The sequence below is a fragment of the Oncorhynchus keta genome, chromosome 15 (genome assembly GCF_023373465.1).
Source record: "Oncorhynchus keta strain PuntledgeMale-10-30-2019 chromosome 15, Oket_V2, whole genome shotgun sequence".
NCBI classification, from domain to species: Eukaryota; Metazoa; Chordata; class Actinopteri; order Salmoniformes; family Salmonidae; genus Oncorhynchus; species Oncorhynchus keta.
In genome coordinates this window covers 31,316,638-31,324,138 of record NC_068435.1, presented here as the reverse complement: position 1 = coordinate 31,324,138, position 7,501 = coordinate 31,316,638, and positions in this window count along the sequence as shown.

Genomic DNA, 7,501 nt, shown 5'->3' with positions numbered 1-7,501 from the left:
TGGTTGTCTAGCAATGATCAACAACCAATTTGACAGAGATTGAAGAAGTTTGTGAAGAATAACGGGCAAATGTTGCACAATCCATGTGTGGAAAGCTCTTAGAGGACTTATCCAGAAAGACTCACTGCCAAAGGTGCTTCTACAAAGTATTGACTCAGGGGTGTGTATGCCTATGTAAATGAGATATTTCTGTATTTCATTTTCAATAAATTAGCAAATAAAATTAGAAATAAAATGCAATTAACTCTTTTTCAATTCAGGCTGCAGCAACACAATGTGGAATAAGTCAAGGGTTCATTAATCATTTCTGAAGGCTCTGTATGTCTTGATCCTCTTAATAAGAGCTTGGCTGACATGCTGCAGCAGGTGGGACTGGAGAGAGGGAGAGAGCATGGCAGAGGGGTAAGCCCATCGTAGATCTGTAAGAATGAGATATCACATTGGGACCTACGTCAGAGTGCAGGTGAAAGTCACAGTGATGGAATAAAGTAGAACAGTGCAACTATGGAAAACCAGGATGACTTGGTATGATAGCCTAGTTGTCAATATGAATATAGCCATGTACATGAAATTGTTAGCCTCTGTATGGGTGTGTGGGATTGAATTGTAGTTTAAGCTGACAACAAAAGGAGATCACCAACAATTTGTCATGGTGGTCCCAGTTCACTCTCCCCAGTCACATGGTGTCTGACTCTTTGATTTATGAAATAAACCTGTGATTAACCAGTGCTTCTTCTACCTGCTATCGTCACATGTTGCCCTCCTTAATATTTTCCCCAAATTAGAGACCAGGACTTTTTGTGTGTATTTAATTTTTTTGAGTTTGCTGTGACCTTTATTATATATATTTGTTGTGCCTTTTTGTAATTTTGCTTGATTAAGGTTTGCTATTATTCTCCCTCCTTGTGTTTCTAATGGTAGACTCTACCCCCTTGGCTGGTCTTCTTGGAGACAAGAATAGGCCCAGGTCTGCCACACCTGAGCGTAATTGACCAACGAGCTCCCTGAGCCCCTTAAATGGAGCTTGTGTAAAGGTTGTCACGCTGCTTGCGAGTACCACTTCCCCCCCAATTCAGCCCATACTTGGACCTCTGCCTCGTTAGCACACGTGACTGTCCTCCCTCAAGTGTCTTAGCCGATTGCGCCATCTCAAAAGCTAGCCAATGAGGCGACGCAAGCGGGACACTTCAGGCTGAGGAGTAAGTTTCACAGATCTTCATCATCTGCTACACTTGCAATTTACTCTGCCGGAGGAGGAAGACCATGTTGAACTGCTGTTGCCACTACCGACGATACCATCGCTACCATCAACGGGACCACGTCACACCGCTCTGCCACTTACATTGCAACCAGAGGGGGGCAATTTATGTGTGAGTTTGGTTGAATACTTCTGTTCAGAATGGCTCTTTGCTCATGTTTTCCTGTCCCCCCTCTGTAGACTAAATTGGACCGGATCATGGGCTGGGTGCCACAGACGATTGAGGACAACAGACGATGAGGAATGACTGCCAAATGACTACCGACTAACAATCCTTCAGCAGCACGGACATTATCATTTACATTTACATTTAAGTCATTTAGCAGACGCTCTTATCCAGAGCGACTTACAAATTGGTGCATTCACCTTATGACATCCAGTGGAACAGCCACTTTACAATAGTGCATCTAAATCTTTTATGGGGGGTGAGAAGGATTACTTTATCCTATCCTAGGTATTCCTTAAAGAGGTGGGGTTTCAGGTGTCTCCGGAAGGTGGTGATTGACTCCGCTGTCCTGGCGTCGTGGGGAGTTTGTTCCACCATTGGGGGCCAGAGCAGCGAACAGTTTTGACTGGGCTGAGCGGGAACTGTACTTCCTCAATGGTAGGGAGGCGAGCAGGCCAGAGGTGGATGAATGCAGTGCCCTTGTTTGGGTGTAGGGCCTGATCAGAGCCTGGAGGTACTGAGGTGCCGTTCCCCTCACAGCTCCGTAGGCAAGCACCATGGTCTTGTAGCGGATGCGAGCTTCAACTGGAAGCCAGTGGAGAGAGCGGAGGAGCGGGGTGACGTGAGAGAACTTGGGAAGGTTGAACACCAGACGGGCTGCGGCGTTCTGGATGAGTTGTAGGGGTTTAATGGCACAGGCAGGGAGCCCAGCCAACAGCGAGTTGCAGTAATCCAGACGGGAGATGACAAGTGCCTGGATTAGGACCTGCGCCTGCGCCGCTTCCTGTGTGAGGCAGGGTCGTACTCTGCGGATGTTGTAGAGCATGAACCTACAGGAACGGGCCACCGCCTTGATGTTAGTTGAGAACGACAGGGTGTTGTCCAGGATCACGCCAAGGTTCTTAGCGCTCTGGGAGGAGGACACAATGGAGTTGTCAACCGTGATGGCGAGATCATGGAACGGGCAGTCCTTCCCCGGGAGGAAGAGCAGCTCCGTCTTGCCGAGGTTCAGCTTGAGGTGGTGATCCGTCATCCACACTAATATGTCTGCCAGACATGCAGAGATGCGATTCGCCACCTGGTCATCAGAAGGGGGAAAGGAGAAGATTAATTGTGTGTCGTCTGCATAGCAATGATAGGAGAGACCATGTGAGGTTATGACAGAGCCAAGTGACTTGGTGTATAGCGAGAATAGGAGAGGGCCTAGAACAGAGCCCTGGGGGACACCAGTGGTGAGAGCGCGTGGTGAGGAGACAGATTCTCGCCACGCCACCTGGTAGGAGCGACCTGTCAGGTAGGACGCAATCCAAGCGTGGGCCGCGCCGGAGATGTCCAACTCGGAGAGGGTGGAGAGGAGGATCTGATGGTTCACAGTATCGAAGGCAGCCGATAGGTCTAGAAGGATGAGAGCAGAGGAGAGAGAGTTAGTTTTAGCAGTGCGGAGCGCCTCCGTGATACAGAGAAGAGCAGTCTCAGTTGAATGACTAGTCTTGAAACCTGACTGATTTGGATCAAGAAGGTCATTCTGAGAGAGATAGCGGGAGAGCTGGCCAAGGACGGCACGTTCAAGAGTTTTGGAGAGAAAAGAAAGAAGGGATACTGGTCTGTAGTTGATGACATCGGAGGGATCGAGTGTAGGTTTTTTCAGAAGGGGTGCAACTCTCGCTCTCTTGAAGACAGTTCTAAATTGAGCAGCTGCTGAGAAATGAGCTCCTGTATATATTGAGATTTAAATGTTTTTTTAGAGTGAAGTACATCGAAAAAAATCAAGAGAAAACTGCAAGACTCAATAGAAGACAAAACAAGGAACAAACCAAAATTATCTGCAGAACCGAGTTTGGTGTGTGTGTGTGTGTGTGTGTGTGTGTGTCTGTGTGTGTGTGTGTGTGTGTGAATGGTGTTGTCGAACTTGTACTACACAAGAACTTGAGATAAAGAACATTTTCAAACCTGTATAACCTTGTCTGTGTGCTGGCCTGGGATTTAAAAAAAAACGTTTTTGACACTAGGCATAGTCGGCAGTATCCCAGCACCACAAACAGACTGGTTTAGGGTTTGTAGAATGACCTGTAGCATTTCAAGTGGATGGGACAACCACGATTTTAGGGGGTACATGTTGCCCTCCTTTGTATTTTTCCCAAAGCAGTGACCATTATTATATATACAGTATATTTGGTGTGCCTTATTCTAATTTCACACGATTATGGTTGGCTGTGTTGCTCCCTGGTGTTTTCTAATTGATCGATGGTAGACTCCTCCCCCTTGGATGATTTCCTTGGCGATGAGAATTGGCCCAGATCTGCCACACATGGGCCTCATTGACTAACTCCTTAGCTCCTTAAAATGGAGCTTGCAGTTCACTTGGGAGGAGGACGAGCATGTCGAACTGCTGCTTCCTCTCCCCCCTCTGTCAACTGCATTGGAACGGACCATGGGCTGGGTGCCACAGACGACGAGGAATGGCTACCGAACGACTACCAACCAACAAACAAACCAATGGTAGATGAGCAACTGATGGGTTGTGGCGGTGGCCATCTTAAACAATCCTCCAGTAGCACAAACATTAACCCCTGGGACTGCGTTTTCTGTATGTGTGAATGGTGTTGTTGAACTCCCAAAGAACTTGAGAATGAACATTTGATGTTTTCTATGTGGTGGCCTAAGATCAAAGAAATCTCCTCACTCTCACATGTGTCAAGATCAGTGCTGTGAGATTCATGAGGAAGTTAGATTACATTCAGGAGCCTTGCCACAGGCCCTAGATCAGATAAGAAACCTCCAGTTAAAGACCACAGTCAGGTATGAACGCATACACAAACACACGCACGCACACTGGTTCACATCACGTTCATGTGCAGTACTTTATTTGCAGTTCAGCCAGACACGCCAACATTCATCACGCTGTTGATAATGTCAGTGTTATGATTAGCCATATAGCTAGCTGCAAGTTGTTTCATCATCGTACAGTATGTTCAGGTAAAACGTTTCAGATATTCTTTTATATATCTGGGTCAGGAGGTTTGAATTCTGTAATAGAAAACTCTGATGTGTTAAGACATGATTAAATACTTGTATCCGTTCCCCATACAGTACCCAACTAAAACCCCTCACCATTCAGTTCCACAGTCAAATAAACAACCTAGTTTGGTTTACAGCAGAACTCCACTCTGACTGGGTTCAGCAGTAAATCATATAAAGAGGAGTAGTCACAGATATTTTCCCTCTAATTCCTTCCTTCTGTCTCTGTGTTTGTTTCCAAAGACAAAGTGGGCCTTAGTCATTTGGGGTATGGATTGGAGTGCCCAACCGACAGGCCCAAACATAAACAACTGCACTCTCAGCAGATTGAAGGTTTTACACATAAATTAGGAGGGGGTGAAAGTATAGAGGACAAGATTTATGGTTGGTGAAAGATTGATTTCTCTTAACCTGATCCTTCAAAGGTAGAGTTGTGTTGTAATTTGTTCTGTCAATATGATCAACCCCTGAATTCTCTTGATCAGTTGACCTAGGTGCCAACCAGTGCAATGGGAATGAAAGAATGAGTAAAGTATTGTTTTCTTGAAACTAGCATAAGGGTGGCCATTTTACAAATTGTTTTATCATATTTACAGATAGTGTGGTCATCACAGTCAGACAGGTGCATTGCTTTCAAACTTGGAGACACGGTGATTGCTCTTCAAACGAACATACAGGAAATGTTTTGGACTATTCAAATGGTTGAATTGTATTTGAGTGTTAATACAATACAGTACTGGATGTATGTGTTTGTTGAGAATACACAGGCCCTGATATGGGATATGGTCAAATAAAACATGAGCTTTAAATGGGCCCACAAATATTTATTTTGCCAGCTACTGTATGTCTGGGCTATTGGCCGTTGAGATTGGTCCGTTTCCATTATACAATGTTAGAAAATGGTCTGGAATTGTGCTGTAAGGCCTAATACATTTGTGTGATGTCAATACATGCGTAGGTCTAAATGTATTAGACATAAGCACGTAATGTGTCTTCATGTCAATGAATCTTGTAATTGAACTGTACAGGTCACACAGTTACAGTGGAGTAAAATACTTGTTTTTTCAACAACAACAAAAATATTTTGTTTATCACAGGCCATCTAGAAACATCTGTTAAAGTTAGAAATGTTGACCTTAATAAGTATTTCAGTCATGTAAACTGTCTCAGCTAATTGCCCAGCCCGGTCTAAAAATATCCTCGTCTGTGGATCGTATACCTGCCAAGCGGTAAGTCTGCATAGCTTCAGCTCAAAAGGTTGTGTCTCTCTCCCTCTGAGCAACCAAAACGTTTCTTACGTGTGCCACGCTGATGCTAACTTGGGTAGATGTTCCAATGTTTTCCCCGCAGATTACGTGGATGAAAGTATTAAAGACCACTGAATCACTTCACCGAGCGGAGATCGACTAAAAGCAAGGCTCAAAATAGAACTGGGAATTCCAGGGTGATTCCAGACACTCCTTCATGTTCTTAATGCCAGCTACTGCCTTTTATCCTCGTTGTACAATGCATTCCAGCCCAGCATATTCCATCAGCCAATAATTAGTGTTTTGACAGCACTGTTTCCAAACCACCTTTCCAGTGCCTCGTGTTCAACTGGAGCTTTATGGTTTTGCACAAACGTGTGTCTGTGTGCTCTTGGTAATAACAACGACTTACAATGAAGGCTGTTTCTTCATATTGGTCACGGTCCTACTTTGTTGTGCAGATTTAGAAACCATATTTTGTAACAATCTTCGCAGTATATAGAAGCAGGTGTCACTGTTCTTTTAGATGACGTTGCGTTCCAAAACCAAAAGCATTGGTTTATAAGAAACACTTTTAAAGGCAAAGCACGGTTCTTTCTCTTTACACGGTCTCTTCTGGAGGTCTTTGAGCCAAGTGTTGAACTTTGTATTTTCTTCCGTTATGATATAAATACTAGCAAGGTCAGCTTACAAAGGCTTTTTACAATGCTTTCATATAGTGTAATGATGTGAAGATAGCAGTGAACAAAGTTCAAGTTTTTTCATGCCCTCCCGTGTGAAAAGTACCAAACTGTTTTAGAGGGAGCATGCCCTTGCCTGTTGTTGGTGGGAAGAAGTTTCTATTTTGGTAATGTGGTCTCCTCACGTGACAACTAGGTGGCAACAGAAATGTATCATAACCCACAATTTCAAATAACAAAGGGAGAAGGTTAATTACCGGTGAAGAGGAACATGGTGCCTGTACATCTCTCAAAGGTAGTCTCGTCTAAATGAAGCAATCAACTCTTAACCTCACAGAAATACTGCAACGACGTGCATGAGAACTCCACCACACAGGGTCAAGGAGTCAAATGCTAAATGACTAGCACAACCTCCCTGGTTTTAATGGTTTCATTAAACATCAGAGGAAGGAACACTCGCTGACGATTGACTGTGCTGTCAGTCTGCAGTTAGAAATCATTGATTTGAGGCGTCAGACTGCCACTGTGTGATGGATGGGGGAGATGGCATGTTGTAAAGATTATTTATGGGCACGAACAGAGCCACTGCATAAGGAGTATGTAGTAGATGTACAGTGCCAGTCAAAGGTTTTTTCTACATTGTAGAGTAATAGTAAAGACATCCAAACTATGAAATAACACATATGGAATCATGTATTAACCAGAAAAGTGAAACAAATGTGAAACAAATGCAAATGTAACATTTAATTGAGATTCTTCAAAGTTGCCACCCTTTGCCTTGATGACAGCTTTGCACACTTCTGTCATTTTCTCAACATGCTTCATGAGGCAGTCAGCTGGAACGCATTTCAATTAACAGGTGTGCCTTGTTAAAAGTTAATTTGTAGAATTGCTTTCCTTCTTAATGCATTTGAGCTAATCAGCTGTGTTTGTGACAAGGTAGGGGTGGAATACAGAAGATAACCCTATTTGGTAAAAGACCAAGTTCATATTATGGCAAGAACAGCTCAAATAAGCAAAGAGAAACAACAGTCCATAATTAGTTGAAAACGTGAAGGTCAGTCAATCAAGAACATTTCAAGAACTTTGAAAGTTTCTTCCATTCGAGTCGCAAAAACCATGAAACGCTATG